This window comes from Sapajus apella, unplaced genomic scaffold (assembly GCF_009761245.1).
Source record: "Sapajus apella isolate SASKATOON/1434 unplaced genomic scaffold, GSC_monkey_1.0 scaffold6, whole genome shotgun sequence".
In the NCBI taxonomy this organism is placed as follows: Eukaryota; Metazoa; Chordata; class Mammalia; order Primates; family Cebidae; genus Sapajus; species Sapajus apella.
In genome coordinates, this window is record NW_022436946.1 from 66446134 (window position 1) to 66465928 (window position 19795).

Here is a 19795-nt window from a genome sequence, read left to right on the forward strand (position 1 = left end):
TTACTTTTTTTTAATCATCTGGATGTGTTTTTTTTCAGCATCTGTTGAACTCTAGTATCTCTTCTTTTTGTTTTTGTTTTATAGGGATTTTTGCTATAAATATTGTCTTTTAAAAATTTTAGGTCAGGGCCAGGCATGGTGGCTTACACCTGTAATCCCAGCACTTTGGGAGGCCGAGGCAGGTGGATCATCTGAGGTCAAAAGATTGAACCATCCTGGCCAACATGGTGAAACCTTATCTCTACTAAAAATACAAAAATTAGCTGGGCATGGTGGCGTACACCTGTAGTCCCAGCTACTCGGAAGGCTGAGGCAGGAGAATCGCTTGAACCGGGAGGCGGAGGTTGCAGTGAACCGAGATTGCGCCACTGCACTCCAGCCTGACGACAGAGTGAGACTCTGTATCAAAAAAACAAAAACAAATTTAGGTCAGAATACATGATTACTATTTTCATCTGCTTTAATGCAACATTTTTTGGTGGTTTTTAATCTGGTATTTCTTTTTCCCATTCTTGTCCTGTTTCCTTTTCAATTACTCACCTTTCAGACAGTAAGACTTTTCATTGACCAGCAATTTGTCAAAGGTTCATGAAGTGAAGGCAATCTTGGCTATATTCCAAGAAACTAGAATTCTCCTTAAGATCCAGGATGTTGTATATAAGCCACTTTAACCTATATGCATCCCCACAGAAGGAAATAATCAGGTGTGGAAGTTTTCACAATGTGAAGCTTCTCTTCCCCTCTTCTGCTGCAAAGATGTCTACTTGCAAATATGACTGATCTGTGAGAGTTCTGATTTTGCCTTGATTCCTCTGCTTCACAGAATCAATCCAGTCTCAGGGAAGTATCTGCCAGTAGCCCTTGCATCCTGTGCTAAATACAAGATTGATCTTTTCCACCTCAAGGTATGTTCTTTGCTTTCCAAAAATGTGCTTTCTGACGCTTTTTCTGAAGTCTACATTTACAGCGTCTTCTTTCTTCTTTCATGCTCAGTCCCACTACTTTTAGGAGCCATTTCCCCTATTGTATTATTTGGGGAGTTAGCTCTATCATTGTTCCACTAAAAATGAGTTTGCACTTTTTTCTTATTTTTCTGCTCTTTTTGATGATTTTGGGGGGAAAAAAAGGGAGAAAGTAGACGTATTACCATTATTTTCAAATGGAAATTTTCTCTGGAGTTGTGAGGGGATAAATATATGGGACAAAAAAAGATATTCTATTATTTTGAAAAAAAAAGAGTAAAGTTTAATAGATAGCATAGGGTGCATATGTTCCAATTTACTATAAAAAAAGAAAGAACCACTCTATAAAAAGGGTAAAATAAGTTAATTAGTTAAAAGGAAATAGCAAAAGAAGAACTAAACCAAAATGGTTTTAAAGATTCAGAAACAGAACGAACTTACCAGTTATGGCATTAAGTGAAATAGCATAAACTCCTATTAACAACAGACTCATAGACTGAGTCATAAAACAGACTATATACTGTTTATAAGAATGATTGACAGATTAAAAACCAAAGCCCTGGTAAAAATGCATCAAATAGTGCAAACAACAACAAAAAGTAGGGAGCAAATTATTATCAGACATAAGGGAAAGAAACAAAAAGAGGGTAATTTTATTCATTCATAATGAAGAAAATATTCATAAAGTGTTATGCAATGAATAACAAAAATATGTAAATAAAAACTACAAGAATTATTAAGAGAATATTTGTAGTAGAGACTTTCAGATGCACTTTGATAGAATCTTCGATAGATTATGCAAATAAAAAAGAGAATGAAGAATCATAATGTAATGCAGGTTATATTTACATTATGTATGCATAGATAATACTCATTTTCTAGTACTCATTGAATAAATTCAAAATATGATTTTATTAGACAATATTGAACTTAAATAAATTTCAAAACGCAGAAATAAAATAGGTCATTTTTTCTTACCACAAGAAAATAAAATCAGAATTAATAATAAAAGGTTTACCCTTTGGAAATAAAACATGTAATTTTCAATTAAAAAATAGGAAATTTTATAATTGTAGACAAGTTGGAAATATGAGAAAAGTATCTGTTATGAATTGTGGGCCGAGTGCAGTAGCTCACTCCTGTAATCTCAGCACTGTGGGAGGCCGAATAAGACAGATTACTTGAGGCCAGGAATTTGAGACCACCCTGGCCAATATGACGAAACCCCATCTCTACTAAAAATACAAAATATTAGCTGGACATGGTGGCTCACACCTGTAATCCCAGCTCCTTGAGAGGCTGAGGCAGGAGAATCATTTGAACCCAGGAGGTGGAGGTTGCAGTGAACTGAGATGGCACCGCTGCACTCCAACCTGTGCAACAGAGCGAGGCTCTGTCTCAAAAAAAAAAAAAAAAAAAAAAGAATTGTGAAACTTAGACAGAGCAACATTATGTATCATTTAAGAACAAGTTTTAGTGCCTAGAAAGTTTGGTTTATACCCTGGTTATACTGCCTTGAAGCTTGGGCAGACATTTAAGTGCTCTGTGCCCTTATATGAAAATGGGGATAGAATAGTACAAACATTATAAGTCTGTTTTGAAGACTTTCTGACTCATTATGAGAACTTTATAAATGCTAGCCATTATTATTACTAGGAAAAAAACTCATGATTTTTTTTGGGACAGCATCTCACCCTGTTACCTAGGCTGGAGTTCAGTGGCATGATCACAGTTCACTGCAGCCTCAACCTCCCATGCTCACATGATCCCCCCATCTCAGCCTCCCAGGAAGCTGGGACTACAGGTGTGTGCCACCCTGGCTAACATTTTTTATTTTTTTGTAGAAGCAGGGTCTTGCCATGTTGCCCAGGCTGGTCTCAGACTCCTGGTATTAAGCGATCCTCCCATCTCAGCTTCCCAAAGTCTGGGATTACAGATATGAGCTACCACACCTGGCCAAAACTCATTTTTTAACTAGTTTTGTCATCAAATAATGAAAATAAATTATTTAAACACCAAACTCTCAAATTTAGATAAAGAACGAGAAAATCTAAGGAAAATCAGAGATTTAATAAAAAAGCAAACATTAAAAAATTTTTTAAATGCCATGATTAACAAATAAGCCCAAAAGATGATTTGTAAAATATATACAAATTTTTCTTTTTTTTCTTTCTTTCTTTTTTTTTTTTTTTTTTTTTGAGACAGAGTCTTGCTCTATCACCAGGTGCCAGGCTGGAGTGCAGTGGTACAATCTCGGCTCACTGCAATCTTCGCCTCCTGGGTTCAAGCAATTCTCCTGCCTCAGCCTCCTGAGTAGCTGGGACTACGGGCATGTGCCACTACGCCCAGCTAATTTTGTTTGTATTTTGCACCATGTTGGCCAGGATGGTCTCGATCTCTTGACCTCATGATCTGCCCACCTCGGCCTCCCAAAGTGCTGGGATTACAGGCGTGAGCCACCACGCCCGGCCACAAATTTTTCTTAAAATGAAAGATCTTTTATCTTGTAAGATAAAAGAGCAAAAACACATTAAGAATAAGAAAAGGGATATAACCGGCTGGGCATGGTGGCTCACGCCTGTAATCCAAGCACTTTGGAGGCCAAGGCGGGCAGATCACCTGAGGTCGGGAGTTCAAGACTAGCCTGACCAACATGGTGAAACACGTTTTTTTTGTTGTTGTTTTTTTTTTTAAAAAGGGATATAACCACAGAAATGAAATAAAAATTTCAAATTATAAGAAAGTGCTATGCCATAACTTCGGAAAATATAAATATTAACAATTTCTAGAAATACTTAAATTAGGAAAACTATCACAAGGAAGGGTAGAAAAATAATGGAAAAATGTGAAAAAGCTTTCAAGTTGCTATCCCTAAACTGGTGCCAAACCTTAAAGTTTTATTGATGACTTCTATCAAACTTCAAAGAACAGATGTATTACCTTTATGCTATTTAAGATAGTACCTAACATTGAAAAAGAAGAAAAGTGTTCTAATTTACTGTAAAAGACAAGCAGATCCTGTGAGAAGAGACAAACATGGACGGCCTTTGAGGTTAATTTCCTCCTCCATTTGATAGTTTAGCAAAGTTGGCTTAGCAGGTCAGAGTCAGTTGAACAGAAAACAGACCATAGCAGCTTGTGAGGTCTGAAAATCCCACGCCCATCTAACAGGCCGCTTTCCAAATTAGAGAGCTCCAGTGTTGCATAGTAGCTCCTCCTGTCCTGATAAATATGTTCAACCTAATGGGACGGACACTTCTCTGTAGCAATAGTGGCCATGGGGCATGCCTTCTGGCCTAAACCGTGGGATGGGAAATTAGAAGATTTTATGCATTCTACTGCTTCTCTACTTGTGAATTCTCTGCACCTCTAATAAACCCTATTTCACAGCTGCAGCAGTTGCCACTAGTGCTGTGTTCTGATTCCTTTGCCTAACACTCTAATCACAAAATTTGCCAACATCAGTACCAAACAATAAAAAATTATAGCTAAATAACACATAAAATTAATTGCAGATAGACTAGTAAATGAAACTCAGTAGTATACAAAAGGAAGATTTTCCCAGGAAGACAAGTAGCATTTTTCCCAGAAATTCAAATATTACTTAACATTGGAAATTTTAGTTTTATTCATAATATTTATAAATGAGAGAAGAAAAACCAAACAACTAACTTAACAGTTATTGAAATGATATGTTTTTAAATGACCTGCCAATTAAAACTTTAGGAACATAGAAGTGAAGGTTAGGGTTGTCAAGAATTACTTCATCACATTGAAAGCATGTCAGCTTTAAAGAGTGATTTGTGAATAATTTGTAAATGGGATGAGGTGATTGTTTAATATAAACAGAGACAGCAAGAGTCTTGCAATGTAGCTAATATGAAAACATAAGACCAGGCCAGGTACAGTAGCTCATGCCTGTAATCCCAGCACTTTGAGAGGCCGAGGCGGGCAGATCATCTGACGTCAGGAGTTGGGGATCAGTATGGCCAAGGTAGTGAAACCCCATCTCTAATACAAATACAAAAATTAGCCAGGCATGGTGGCACGTGCCTGTAGTCCCAGCTTTCTGAGGCTGAAGCAGGAGAATTGATTGAACCCGGGAGGTGGAGGTTGCAGTGAGCCAAGATCACACCACTGCACTCCAGCCTGGGCAACACAGCAAGACTCCATCTTGAAAAAAAAAAAAAAAGTTTATGGCTTAAAAGTAGGCCACAAGACAATACTCAGCTTTGTCTCTTAAAGACCCTTTTAGGGCCCAGTATACTTGACACTGAGGTAAAGACCTGTCTCAGATCTCTTGTCTTTTCTTTTTTCTTTTTTTTTGGAGACGGAGTTTCGCTCTTGTTGCCCAGGCTGGAGTGCAACGGCGCGATCTCGGCTCACCGTAACCACCGCCTCCCGGGTTCAGGCAATTCTCCTGCCTCAGCCTCCTGAGTAGCTGGGATTACAGGCACGCACCACCATGCCCAGCTAACTTTTTGTATTTTTAGTAGAGACGGGGTTTCACCATGTTGACCAGGATGGTCTCGATCTCTTGACCTCGTGATCCACCCGCCTCGGCCTCCCAAAGTGCTGGGATTACGGCATGAGCCACCACGCCCGGCTCTCTTGTCTTTTCTAAACCCAAATCTGCTTATTACTAAATGCCAACTTGGTAGGCTCCCAAGTAGACTAGGTTTAAGAAAATTGCTAGGGCATGGAATTTGGGCTAGACTTAGCAATTATCATATGAAATAATAAATTACTTGTTGTAGAAATCATTTCTTAGCATTTTCACAGTCCATGGTATTTTTCTTACAGATGTTAATTCTGACCACCTTGTTTTATGGTTACTTATATGCAGCATGAATTTCCCTGCTAGATTGTAAGAGACCAAGTTTTACTTATTTTAAAATAACCCATACCACTTTTTACAGTGGCTTAGCACATAGGAATTACCTAATCAATGTCCTTTCAATGTTAAATTGTTGAAATTCATTTATCTAAATTAAAATATAGGATCATGATGATGCCAAAAATGTGTTTAGAGAAAATTTTGGCTTTGCCACAGTTACAAATATTGATGATGCAATAATTGGATTTGCTCTATAGACCAACTTGTAGACAGATGCCATTGCCTTTCTTTCTGCCTTTCTTTTATTTTCTTAATCAGCAGCTCATTGAAGCACTTCCTGTAAGTGAACTCCTTCATGTTTTAGCACCCTCCATAGACTTTCACTTGCCCTTGGAGAATAGGCAGGTAAATTCTTGGCAGAATCCACAATTTTCACTGGAGACATAAAGGTTGCCAGGACTTGCAGTACCTGGTGTGTTTTCATGGCACTGAGGCGGCCCTTGTCAGAACAGAGAGATATCTCAGCAGCCTGAGGCAGCAGGCCCTTGAGTCACTGTGCTAGGGAACTGATCATAAGTTCCCAAGAGATATACAAGATGACCTTCCAGGTGTGGAAAGAAAATATTACAGCTTCAATTTACATATTTTATCAAAAAATATGAAAGAAATGATACTTAATATTAACAGTTAATACATACTTTGCCAAAATGTGATTTTCAATATATCCTGAGGAAAGAGAGGGAGAGGTTGATGCTGATGCGCTTTTTCCTTTGTTTGCTTCAACCTATCAGAGTTTACTAATCCTGACCCTAATTCTAACCTTAACCCTTGCCAAGTGTAGCAGACCCTGTCAACACCATACCCCATACATGTGGTGCCCACCTGAATTCACCTTAGGTGTGGTATGCAGTTTGTTGAAAGCTCTCCACCTCTATACCAGCCTCCCTCTTCTGATTCTCCAACATCATGGAGTTTGCTCTGTCAAAAACAGATGCAACCTGAAGTGGTAGGGGTTCATGCCACCAGAGGCAACCATCGACCAATGGGGAAAGAAAGTAAGTGAATAAATGCCCCAGTCTCCCCATTATCCAAGAAAGGATGACTTGAGGGGTTCTTCATACAGCCTTCCACGGGGTTGCTGTTGAGATTGGGCCTACAAAAGCAACATGCTCATTGACATATACTTTATCTTATTTCCCAGGATCACTTCCCAATAAATGACCACACTTTCTTTATCCAGTCTGTCATTGATGGTTATTTTGGTTGATTCCATCTCTTTGTTGTTGTGAATAGTGGTGTAATAAACATTCAGCTGGGTAATGAAATAATCTGTACCACAAACCACCGTGACCTGAGTTTACCATGTAACAAACCTTCAAATGTACTCCCAACCCTAAAATAAAAGTTTTAAGAAAGAAAACAAAATTACCTGCACTCAAGACTTTGATTCAAGGTCTACTATTGAGGGGACCAGAGAAGGCAGGTTAAGTGGATTTGTGCACTGTGTTATGTAATTAACTAAACTCATTTAATGTATGCATGTTTCAAAAAGATTTGAGTAAAGAAACTTCATAGTGAAGATTATGCTGATAATGTAAGAGCGAGTGAACAAGAAAATGACATTGCTAACATTTCTCTGAATCCAAGTAAGAGTTATTTGTCAGCCAAATTGCAATATAAAAATAATGACTATCTAATCATATCTGACAAGAAATGGGCAAGAAAATAAAAATTGTCAAGGACTATTTGAAGTAGGCATTTATATTTATAATGATAAACCTTACCCTACCTTGAGATTGTGCCTTGAGATGCTAGTTAATAATACGATACCATCACAATTGACAAGACCTAAAACTATAGTATTTGCTTCATCTTTATTTATTTTTTTCATTTTTGAAATTTTCAAGTGCCTCCCTATATTTTGTGCCTGAAATGATGATCCACTATCTGCCATTTTGCTATAGCAGATGGATAACTTAACTCAGTAGTAGGAAGTTCTGTAGGTCATCGCCCTTATGAAACTCATATCTTTTGTATGAAAACTTCAATTCTTTATTTTTGAAGGGTGACTAAGAGGAACTTGGCATACTACCATAAATCAGAAAGAAGCTGAACTGTAGCAATTTAATTGGATACATATTTCTTAACTTCAAAACAGTTTTTTGTATATTTTCAAAGGCTAGTTCTGCTTCCTGTTCTAAAATGCTGAAATGTCAATGTTTTCCCTTGTATTCCTATAAGTAAATGCATTGGTTATTAGATTGATACATTACTCAATTTCTGGTAAAGAAGTAGTTAGAAGCCCTGTTTGAGTATAAGAATTCACTAATTTGTCATCCTACTGATTACAAGGAATTCAACTTGCAGCATGTGATGGCAATCATTCTAGGCTTCTTTTCTTTTCTTCAAAAGATGGGGTTTCACCATGTTGGTCAGCCTGGTCTTGAACTCCCGACCTCAGGTGATCCACCCGCCTTGGCCTCCACAGTGCTTGGATTACAAGGGTGAGCCACCACGCCCGGCCGCCTTTTTTTTTTTTTTTTTACAGCCTAGAGGTCTTTTATTTTTTTAGCACCTATCATGCCATGGATCACAGGGAATAGGTTCCAGCGGCTCAGGCTCCTTCCCACTGGTTCTCCATAAAGAATGCTTCTGTGGGTGGAGCAGGCTCGCACTTCAGTGGAACCCAGGTAACTTTCTTTTTTTTAATTGCATTTTAGCTTTTGGGGTACATGTGAAAAACATGCAAGATTGGTGCATAGGTACACACATAGCAGCGTAATTTGCTGCCTTCCTCCCCTTCACCTATATCTGGCATTTCTCCCTATGCTGTCTCTCCCCAACTCCTCACCCTCTACTGTCCCTCCCCTATTTCCCCCCAACAGACCCCAGTGTATGATGTTCCCCTCCGTGTCCATGTGTTCTCATTGTTCAACACCCGCCTATGAGGGAGAACATGCGGTGTTTGATCTTCTCTTCTGTCAGTTTGCTGAGAATGATGGTTTCCAGGTTCATCCATGTCCCTACAAAGGACCCAAACTCATCGTTTTTGATGGCTGCATAATATTCCATGGTGTATATGTGCCACATTTTCCCTATCCAGTCTATTATCCATGGGCATTTGGGTTGGTTCCAGGTCTTTGCTATTGTAAACAGTGCTGCAATGAACATTCGTGTGCACGTGTCCTTATAGTAGAACAATTTATAATCCTTTAGATATATACCCAGTAATGGGATTGCTGGGTCAAATGGAATTTGTATCTCCAGGTCCTTGAGGAATCGCCACACTGTCTTCCACAATGGTTGAACTAATTTAGACTCCCACCAACAGTGTAAAAGTGTTCCTATTTCTCCACATCCTCTCCAGCATCTGTTGTCTCCAGGTTTTTTAATGATCGCCATTCTAATTGGCATGAGATGGTATCTCAATGTACTTTTGATTTGCATTTCTCTAATGGCCAGTGATGATGAGCATTTTCTCATATGTTTGTTGGCCTCATATATGTCTTCTTTTGTAAAGTGTCTTCATATCCTTTGCCCGCTTTTGAATGGGCTTGTTTGTTTTTTTCTTGTAAATCTGTTTTAGTTGTTTGTAAATTCTGGATATCAGCCCTTTGTCAGTTGGGTAGATTGCAAAAATTTTTTCCCATTCTGTTAGTTGCTGGTTCACTCTAAGGACTGTTTCTTTTGCCACGCAGAAGCTGTGGAGTTTGTTTAGGTCCCATTTGTCTATTTTGGCTTTTGTTGCCAATGCTTTTGGTCTTTAGGTCATGAAGTCCTTGCCTACGCCTATGTCCTGAATGGTTTTGCCTAGATTTTCTTCTAGGGTTTTTATGGTGTTAGGCCTTATGTTTAAGTCTTTAATCCATCTGGAGTTAATTTTAGTGTAAGGTGTCAGGAAGGGGTCCAGTTTCTGCTTTCTGCACATGGCTAGCCAGTTTTCCCAACACCATTTATTAAACAGGGGCTCCTTTCCCCATTGCTTGTTTTTGTCAGGTTTGTCAAAGATCAGGTGGTTGTAGATATGTTGTGTCGCTTCCAAGGCCTCTGTTCTGTTCCATTGGTCTATATCTCTGTTTTGGTACCAGTACCATGCTGTTTTGATTACTGTAGCCTTGTAGTATAGTTTGAAGTCTGGTAGCGTGATGCCTCCCGCTTTGTTCTTTTTGCTTAGAATTGATTTGGCTATGCGGGCTCTCTTTTGGTTCCATATGAAGTTTACATGTTTTTTTCCAGTTCTGTGAAGAAGGTCATTGGTAGCCTGAAGAGGATAGCGTTGAATCTGTAAATTACTTTGGGCAGTATAGCCATTTTCACGATATTGATTATTTCTAACCATGAACATGGAATGTTTCTCCATCTGTTTTTGTCCTCTCTTATTTTGTTGAGCAGTGGCTTGTAGTTCACCTTGAAGAGGTCCTTTATATTCCTTGTTAGTTGTATTCCTAGGTACTTTATTCTCTATGTGGCAATTGTCAATGGCAGTTCGTTCTTGATTTGGCTCTGTTTAAGTCTGTTATTGGTGTATAGGAATGCTTGTGAATTTTGCACATTGATTTTGTATCCGGAGACTTTGCTGAAGCTGCTTATCAGTTTCAGGAGATTTTGGGCTAAGACGATGGGGTCTTCTAGATATACAATCACGTCGTCTGCAAACAGAGACAATTTGACTTCCTGCTTTCCTATTTGAATACCCTTTATTTCTTTTTCGTGCCTGATTGCTCTGGCTAGAACTTCCAGTACTGTACTGAGTAGGAGTGGTGAGAGAGGGCATCCTTGTCTAGTGCCACATTTCAAAGGGAATGCTTCCAGTTTTTGCCCATTCAGTATGATATTGGCTGTTGGTTTGTCATAAAAAGCTTTTATTATTTTGAGATATGTTCTGTCAATACCTAGTTTATTGAGGGTTTTTAGCATAAAGGGCTGTTGAATTTTATGAAAGGCCTTCTCTGCATCAATTGAGATAATCATGTGGTTTTTGTCTTTGGTTCTGTTTATGTGGTGAATTACGTTTATAGACTTGTGTATGTTGAACCAGCCTTGCATCCCCAGGATGAAGCCTACTTGATCATGGTGGATACGCTTTTCGATGTGCTGTTCCAGTTGGCTTGCCAGTATTTTATTGAAGATTTTTGCATCTATTTTCATCATGGTTATTGGCCTGAAGTTTTCTTTTCTTGCCGAGTCTCTGCCTGGTTTTGGAATCAGGATGATGTTGGTCTCATAAAATGATTTGGGAAGGATTCCCTCTTTTTGGATTATTTGGAATAGTTTCAGAAGGAATGGTACCAGCTTCTCTTTGTATGTCTGGTAGAATTTGGCTGTGAACCCATCTGAACCTGGGCTTTTTTTGGGTGGTAAGCTCTTAATTGCTGCCTCAACTTCAGACCTTGTTGTTGGTCTGTTCAGGGTTTCAACTTCTTCCTGGTTTAGGCTTGGGAGGATGCAAGTGTCCAGGAATTTATCCATTTCTTCCAGGTTTACTAGTTTATGTGCATAGAGTTGTTTGTAATAATCTCTGATGATGGTTTGTATTTCTGTGGAATCTGTGCTGATATCCCCTTTATCGTTTTTTATTGCATCTATTTGAGTATTCTCTCTTTTCTTTTTTATTAATCTGGCTAGTGGTCTATTTTGTTGATCTTTTCGAAAAACCAGCTCCTGGATTTATTGATTTTTTGAAGGATTTTTTCTGTCTCTATCTCCTTCAGTTCCGCTCTGATCTTAGTTATTTCTTGTCTTCTGCTAGGTTTTTAGTTTTTTTGATCTTGCTTCTCTAGCTCTTTGAATTTGGATGATAGGGTGTCAATTTTAGATCTCTTCTTGCTTCTCATGTGTGCATTTATTGCTATATATTTTCCTCTAGAGACTGCTTTAAATGAGTCCCAGAGATTCTGGTATGTTGTGTCTTCATTCTCGTTGGTTTCGAAGAACATCTTTATTTCTGCCTTCGTTTCATTTTTATCCAGTCAACATTCAAGAGCCTGTTGTTCAGTTTCCATGAAGCTGTGCAGTTCTGAGTTAGTTTCTGAATTCTGAGTTCTAACTTGATTGCAGTGTGGTCTGAGAGACTGTTTGTTATGATTTCCACTCTTTTGCATTTGCTGAGGAGTGATTTACTTCCAATTACGTGGTCAATTTTAGAGTAGGTGCAATGTGGTGCTGAGAAGATTGTATATTCTGTGAATTTGGGGTGGAGAGTTCTGTAAATATCTATTAGGTTTGCTTGATCCAGGTCTGAGTTCAAGTCCTGGATATCCTTGTTAACTTTCTGTCTCATTGATCTGTCTAATATTGACAATGGGGCGTTAAAGTCTCCCATTATTATTGTGTGGGAATCTAAGTCTCTTTGTAAGTCATTAAGAACTTGCCTTATGTATCTGGGTGCTCCTGTATTGGGTGCGTACATATTTAGGATTGTTAGCTCTTCTTGTTGCATTGATCCTTTTACCATTGTGTAATGTCCTTCTTTGTCTCTTTTGATCTTTGTTGGTTTAAAGTCTATTTTATCAGAGATGAGAATTGCAACTCCTGCTTTGTTTTTGCTCTCCATTTGCTTGGTAAATCTTCCTCCATCCCTTTATTTTGAGCCTTTGTGTATCCTTGCATGTGAGATGGGTTTCTGGGATACAGCACACCAATGGATTTTGGCTTTTTAGCCAATTTGCCAGTCTGTGTCTTTTGACTGGAGCATTTAGCCCATTTACATTTAGGGTTAACATTGTTATGTGTGAATTTGATCCTGCTATTTTGATGCTAGCTGGCTGTTTTGCCCGTTAATTGATGCAGTTTCTTCATTGTGTCAATGGTCTTTACCATTTGTTGTGTTTTTGGAATGGCTGGTACTGGTTGTTCCTTTCTATGTTTAGTGCCGCTTTCAGGAACTCTTGTAAAGCAGGCCTGGTGCTGATGAAATCTCTGAGTACTTGCTTGTTCGCAAAGGATTTTATTTTTCCTTCGCTTATGAAGCTTAGTTTGGCTGGATAGGAGATTCTGGGTTGAAAGTTCTTTTCTTTAAGGATGTTGAATTTTGGCCCCCACTCTCTTCTGGCGAACTGGGTTTCTGCTGACGGATCTGCTGTGAGTCTGATGGGCTTCCCTTTGTGGGTAACCTGACCTTTTTCTCTGGCTACGCTAAGCATTTTCTCCTTCATTTCAACCCTGGTGAATCTGATGATTATGTGCCTTGGGGTTGCTCTTCTTGAGGAATATCTTTGTGGTGTTCTCTGTATTTCCTGGACTTGAATATTGGTCTGCATTGCTAGGTTGGGGAAGTTTTCCTGGATGATATCCTGAAGAGTATTTTCCAGCTTGGATTCATTCTCTTCGTCACATTCAGGTGCACCTATCAAACGTAGATTAGGTCTTTTCACATAGTCCTATATTTCTTGGAGACTTTGTTCATTCCTTGTTACCCTTTTTTCTCTAATCTTGCCTTCTCATTGTATTTCATTGAGTTAATCTTTGACCTCTGATATTCTTTCTTCTCCTTGGTCCATTTGGCTGTTGAAACTTGTGCATACTTCGCGGAGTTCTCGTGTTGTGTTTTTCAGCTCCATCCATTCACTTATATTCCTTTCTAAGTTGTTTATTCTCGTTAGCATTACATCAAATCTTTTTCAATGTTCTTAGTTTCTTTGCATTTGTTAAACATGTTCTTTTAGCTCACAGAAGTTTCTTATTACCTTCTGAAGCCTGATTCTGTCAATTCATCAAAGTCATTCACCATCCAGCCTTGTTCTCTTGTTGGTGAGGAGTTGCGATCCCTTGTAGGAGGAGAGGCATTCTGGTTTCGGGTGCTTTCATCCTTTTTGCGCTGGTTTTTTCCCATCTTTGTGGATTTAACCACCTGTCATCTTTGAAGTTGTTGACTTTCAGATTGGGTCTCTGAGTGGACATCTAGTTTGTTGATGATGAAGTTATTTCCTTCTGTTTCTTACTGGCACCTCTGCTGTAGGACTGCTGAGGTCCATTACAGGCCCTGCTTGCCTGGGGATCACCTGCAGTGGCTGCAGAACAGTAAGGGTTGCTGCCAGTTTCTTCTTCTGCTATCTTTGTCCCAGAAGGATACCCACCAAATGTCAGTCTGAGCTCTCCTTTATGAGGTGACTCTTTGGATATACAGGGGTCAGGGAGCTGCTTAAGGAGACAGTCTGTCCTTTATAGGAGCTCAAGTGCTGAGCTGTGATCTCCGTTGTTCATTTAGAGCTGCCAGACAGGTACGTTTAAGTCTGCTGCAGCAGAACTCATAAACCCTTTTTTTTCCCCCAGGTGCTCTGTCCTGGGTAGTTAGGGCTTTATTTATGAGTTTCCATTGTGCTGCTGCCTTTCTATCAGGGCTGCCCTGCCCAGCGAGGAGGTAGCCTAGTCACTGTCTGCCTGCAGAGACTTTGCTGAGCTGCTGTGGGCTCCACCCAGCTGCCGTGTAAACTTCCCTGCAGTCCTGTTTATACCGGTGTAGTTAGAACTGCCTCAGCAAAGCCGGCCCGCGTCTGTAATGACGGACTCTCTCTGTAGTGACGGGTTGCCTTGGCAACAGCGGGCAGCCTCAGCAATGTCAAACTACCTCCGTAGTGGTGGACTCCCTCGGTAATGGTGGACACCCCTCCCCCACAGAGCTGGACCCTCCTGGGTTCAGCTGCGCTTGCTGTGAAACTCTCAACCCAGAGTGTTTCCAATTGCTGTTTTTTTGTGGGGGTGGGACCAGCCAAGCCTGATCACCTGGCTCCCTGCCTCAGAGCCATTTTTTTTTTTTTTGTCTCCCAGGTGTTCCAGTTGCCTCTTGAAAAGTCGCTGGGATCTGTGTGATTTCCCATGCCAGGATCCACTGCACCAGCTGAAACAGTGGCTCTGAGATTCGTGGTGTTTTTTTGTCCGGGAATCTCCTGGCCTGGCTCCCTGTTTCAGTCTCCTTTTTAATCAGATCAGTGGGTGACTCTGCCTTCCCGGAGCTCCAATTGCCAGCTCAAACGGTGCCAGACCCGTATATTTTGTACGGAGAACCGCCGTCCCAGGGTGCCAGCAAAGCAGCCATGCCGGCCAAACCAGCCATGCTGGCGACCCGTGGGGCTCCTCCACCTGGGAGTCTCCTGGTCTGGTTCATCTTTCTTTCATTCTTTTTATATTTCTGTGTTTTATGATGTAATATATTAGTAAAGTGATACAAATAGTAATTTATACATTTGTGAATAATTTATAGATGTGCCCATGCAGCATCTTACCAAATGGAGGCACTTGCAAAGGTTTCTTCATTAATGAGTCTATGATTAAAAATCCTTAGGAACACTGTGTGAAGTATAATAGGCTTTGTAACTCTCTATCAGAGGTCACCACATTGAAACCCCTAATTTTAAAGCTAAGAAAAATGAGCTCCAGATAGTTTACATAGCTTTTCCAAGATCACACTTCTGATTGATGGTAGAACCAAGTTATAATGCAGGTTTTCTGACACTCGTTTTAAAACCTTTCCACTCTACCACAGAGTGTAAGACATCTGACATGTGTTTATCATGATTTGGAGGACACATTTGTCTTTGGCATACATTCTCTGCTTCTGTCTGCTCCCATGACCCATACTGACTCTCAGTGTCTTTGTATGCTTTACCCCTTTGTATTTGCTGGCTTTAATTTCTCCATGTGGACCTCTCTTCCACCTTCACTCATGGGATCTGGACTGTGTACTCACCTTGTTCTATATGGCAGCTCCAAATTGTGTTTTGTCCTGCTTTACAGCCTTGTCTTTTCAACTCAATATTGCCTGTGGTCCAAAATGACAGGGCTGATATTCTCCAAGTGGTCCAAATCCTACTCCAGGGGCCTACTTGGCTTTGAGCTGTAGGAGCCATACTGGTTGCATCTCACATGTCATTGGATCAGTAGACCCTAATTTACTCTCCAGTTTCCTTTCAAACTCTTGAGTTAATTTTGATTCTGAAGTGCTATAGAATTAGATGAGGGGCTGGACGAGGCAGAGCAATGAATTTAGTTCCAGATTCACATCTATAAGTTTGTAAATTTAGTATCTACTATACTTTTATAGCTATAATGGAGAAAGTAATTAGAACTTAAGTGTAATACATAGTATAGCAAAAGGAAACATAAGGAAGTACAGTGGTTAAGAACATGGATTTGAAGTCAAACTGCCTGCAGTCTAATTCTAGCACCGCTAGCTCCACTGTTCATTAGCAACATAAACTTAGGCAAGTAAGATCACTTCTGTGTGACTGTCTCCCCATCTATAAAATATGAATAATAACTTTATGTACTTTTAAAGAATATTGTGATGATTAAATTAGGTCATATAGCTAAAGCATTTAGAATAATGTCTGGTAAATAGCAAGCACTATGTAAGTATTAAAAGGTAGAACAATCTTCACAAAGCATAACTGTTGTATGGATTTTCATCTATTGCATCTATTGAATGAAAAAATGTCTGATGGTCTGTTTCTGTATACAAAATTGTGCTAGGTATCGTAGGGAGTAAAGTGCAGCACATAATACTAGATCCCAAAAGGGAAGAGAGAAGATGAAAGGCTGAGCTAAAGCAGCAGAAATGATCATGAAGATGCATGGTAAATTTGTGAATTAGAAAACACAGCTGGGTGTGGTGGCTTTCGCCTGTAATCCCAACACTTTGGGAGGCCAAGGTGGGTGCATCACCTGAGGTCAGGAGTTCAATACCAGCCTGGCCAACATGGCAAAATCCCGTCTCTACTAAAAATAAAAAATTAGTAAGGCATGTGGCACATTCCTATAGTCCCAGCTACTTAGGAAGCTGAGGCAGGAGAATTGCTTGAAGCCAGGAGGCGGAGGTTGCAGTGAGCCAAGATCACGCCACTATACTCCAGCCTGGGCTACAAGAGGTGAAACTCTGTCTCAAAGAAAAAAAAAGAAAAGGAAAACACAGGACATTGTGACTGATTAAATGTGGGAGTGAAAAGAAAAGAGATGTAAAAATGTCTCTTACTCCATCTATTAGCTTGTATGTTTATATAAAATATATTGTAGAATGAGGGAGGAAATGCGAGAAACAGGCTTTGAATGAAAGACAATGAGGTTGATTTGGATGTTTCTAGGTTGTGGTACTTATAAAGGTAGAGATAAATCTGGAGCTTAAGAGAAAGGGACCCTGGAATTAGAGTTGACATCATTGTTGAGGCCATAGGAGTCACCGAAATCACTCACGGAAGACATTCAAAGGGCAAAGGAAATTTAGATTATACCAATATTTAAGAGACAATTTCAGAGGCTAACTCAGCAAAGTTCAGAAAGAATAGTTAGAAATGTAGAGACACAAAAAGAGTGTAATATTTTGGAAATAAAAGCTGAAAGAAGATCCCAGGTATCCAATTGTGACAACGGAGGCTGGGAGACTGAGTATGATGAAGACCAGAGATAAACCCTTGTATTTCAAGAGTCAGTGATTGGGTTACAGTAAGTTGGTAGAGACAGTACACATTGTGGATAATGGAAATGACTAAGACATCACCTATAGGACAAAACTAGAGTTTCTACGGTTGCCACCTACTTGCTGACTTGCTGAGCAACCTACTCAAACACTTTCTAAGCCTCAGTGTTTTCATCTGTATAAACAAGGTGACTAATGATACCTACCTTATTTAATTCCTGGAAGAAATGTAAGCCACAAAGTGCTGACACACATTATTAGCTATTACATATAATGGTATTATTATAGTTGATTGATGAGAGAATGAGAGGTTAGGACATGGGGTCTATAAGGAAAGGAAGGAAAGACATAAAGTATTCACTTGAGTAGAAAACAGTGTCCAAGGAAAGATATAGATATGTGATGGAGAGAGGCTTGAACATGTTTTTTAAGCAGAGGAGAAGTCAGTAACTTAATAAAAATAATATTGTTACTGAAAAAGGAGGCTTCTTTATTTAGAGAAAATGTTTTCATAAAGGAAAAATTTCACAACGAGATAATATGACAAGTTCAATAAATCAATAACAGAGAGCAATATTTGGATTGAAACATCTTCGGGTGAATCTAATTTATGACACCACCTACACTTTGTTGGCTGTTCTCAAGAAAAGTGAATGCTTCTTCCATGAGGTGCTTTCAATTTACAATTTTTTATTGCCTCTGAAATGAAAGCTAATTCTTTAAAAATGTGGCCAAGAGTCCAAGTAGGTTTACCTAGATGGGATATCAGCTCTTTCCAACAGTTTTTCTAGTCATGTGAGAATTGGAAAGGCGTGTGTGTGTGTGTGTGTGTGTGTGTGTGTGTGTGTGTGTGAGAGAGAGAGAGAGAGAGAGAGAGAAAGAAAGAGAGAGAGAGAGAACAAGGCAGGCAGTCAATCTTTCAAGCAAATCTCAGACAGCCAGTAGGGTGCAATGGAAATTACTGATTATCTTGTTGGCTTTAAAATATTCAGCAAAGTTAAATATCCTTTTCCTGCAATTAAAATGGCTTATAAAAAAAGATAGACAATAACAGATGCTGGTGAGGATGTGGAGAAAGGAGAACCCTAATCCACTGTTGATGGGAATGCAAATTAGTACAGCCACTATAGAGAACAGTGTGAAGATTCCTCAAAAAACTAAAAATATGATCCAGCAATTTCACTACTGTGTATATATCCAAAAGAAAGGAAATCAATGTATCAAAGAGTTATCTACACCCTCATGTTCATTGCAGCACTATTCACAATGGCCAAAATATGGAATCAACTTAAGTGCCCATCAGCAATGAATACATAAAAAAAATGTGGTATATATACCCCATGGAATATTATTGAGCCATAAGAAAAAATGAAATTTTGTCATTTGTAGCAACATGCATGGAACTAGATGCCATTATGTTAAGTGAAATAAGCCAAGCACAGAAAGACAAAGCACATTCTCACTCACAGTCAGAAGCTTAAAAAGTGGATCTCCTGAAGATAGAGAGTAGACTGGTAGCTGCCAGAGACTGGAAAAGGGAGAGGGAGGAAGAAAAGAGAAGGGGAAAAAAAGAATATAAATGTATTTATTACCACTGAACTGTACACTTAAAAATTGTAAAGGTAGTAAATTATATATGTATATCTTACCTCAACAAAAAAATTTAAAAAGCCTCCTTTAAAAAAATAGCCCCAGGCCGGGTGCGTTGGCTCAAGCCTGTAATCCTAGCACTTTGGGAGGCCGAGGTGGGTGGATCACCCGAGGTCAGGAGTTCAAGACCAGCCTGGCCATCATGGTGAAACCCCATCTTTAAAAAAAATAAATAAATAAAATAAAAAAATAGACCCTACCAGAGTACATGGAGATCAGTAGCCACACAATGGCCACAGAAATGGGAAAAAGTTCGGAACTTGGTTCAGAAAACAACCACTCCCAACATTATGTTTTAAAGAAGTGTGATGAACCATTTTGACTGCCAGATAGCATTTTGAGCTTTGCCAAAATAAATGCTTGTCAGACTGAAAGTTCAGAAAAATGTAATAGCTACTTCTTTACGATTTTGCCTATAGAGTTGACCCTGCAGGCCAATGAAGAAGGTCCTTTTAGCTCAAACTCTAGGCCTCTCCAATACCTGGACTTCCTCCCTCAAAGGCTCAAGGCTCAGTCAGTAGCACAAGGAGAAGACTGAGTGAAATACATGTCACCAGACTTTGCCCTCTCCTGGCAAAGGCTGGACACAGCTCATTTCCGTGAAAACTGTTGAATTCACACTTTCTTCTTGGCCATTCATTGTCAGCAGGAAAGAATCTAATGGGCCAATTCATACAGAGTTGCTGATTATTGAAAATGGTTGATATCATTCAGGCTGTTGATACCCCTTCAGACTATTTACATTTGAGGGAGGGAATTTGCAAAAGTATTGACTCTTGCTTATAGACATTACTGGAAAAAGAAAATAAATAAATAATAAAAAATAAAAATAAATAAAAAGCAAGAGAGATGCATGAATACTTAGAACTCTTCCTAGCACTTCACCAATTAAATAAACAACAGTCTGCTCTTAACTCTGACAATTCTTGGCAGGCTAGA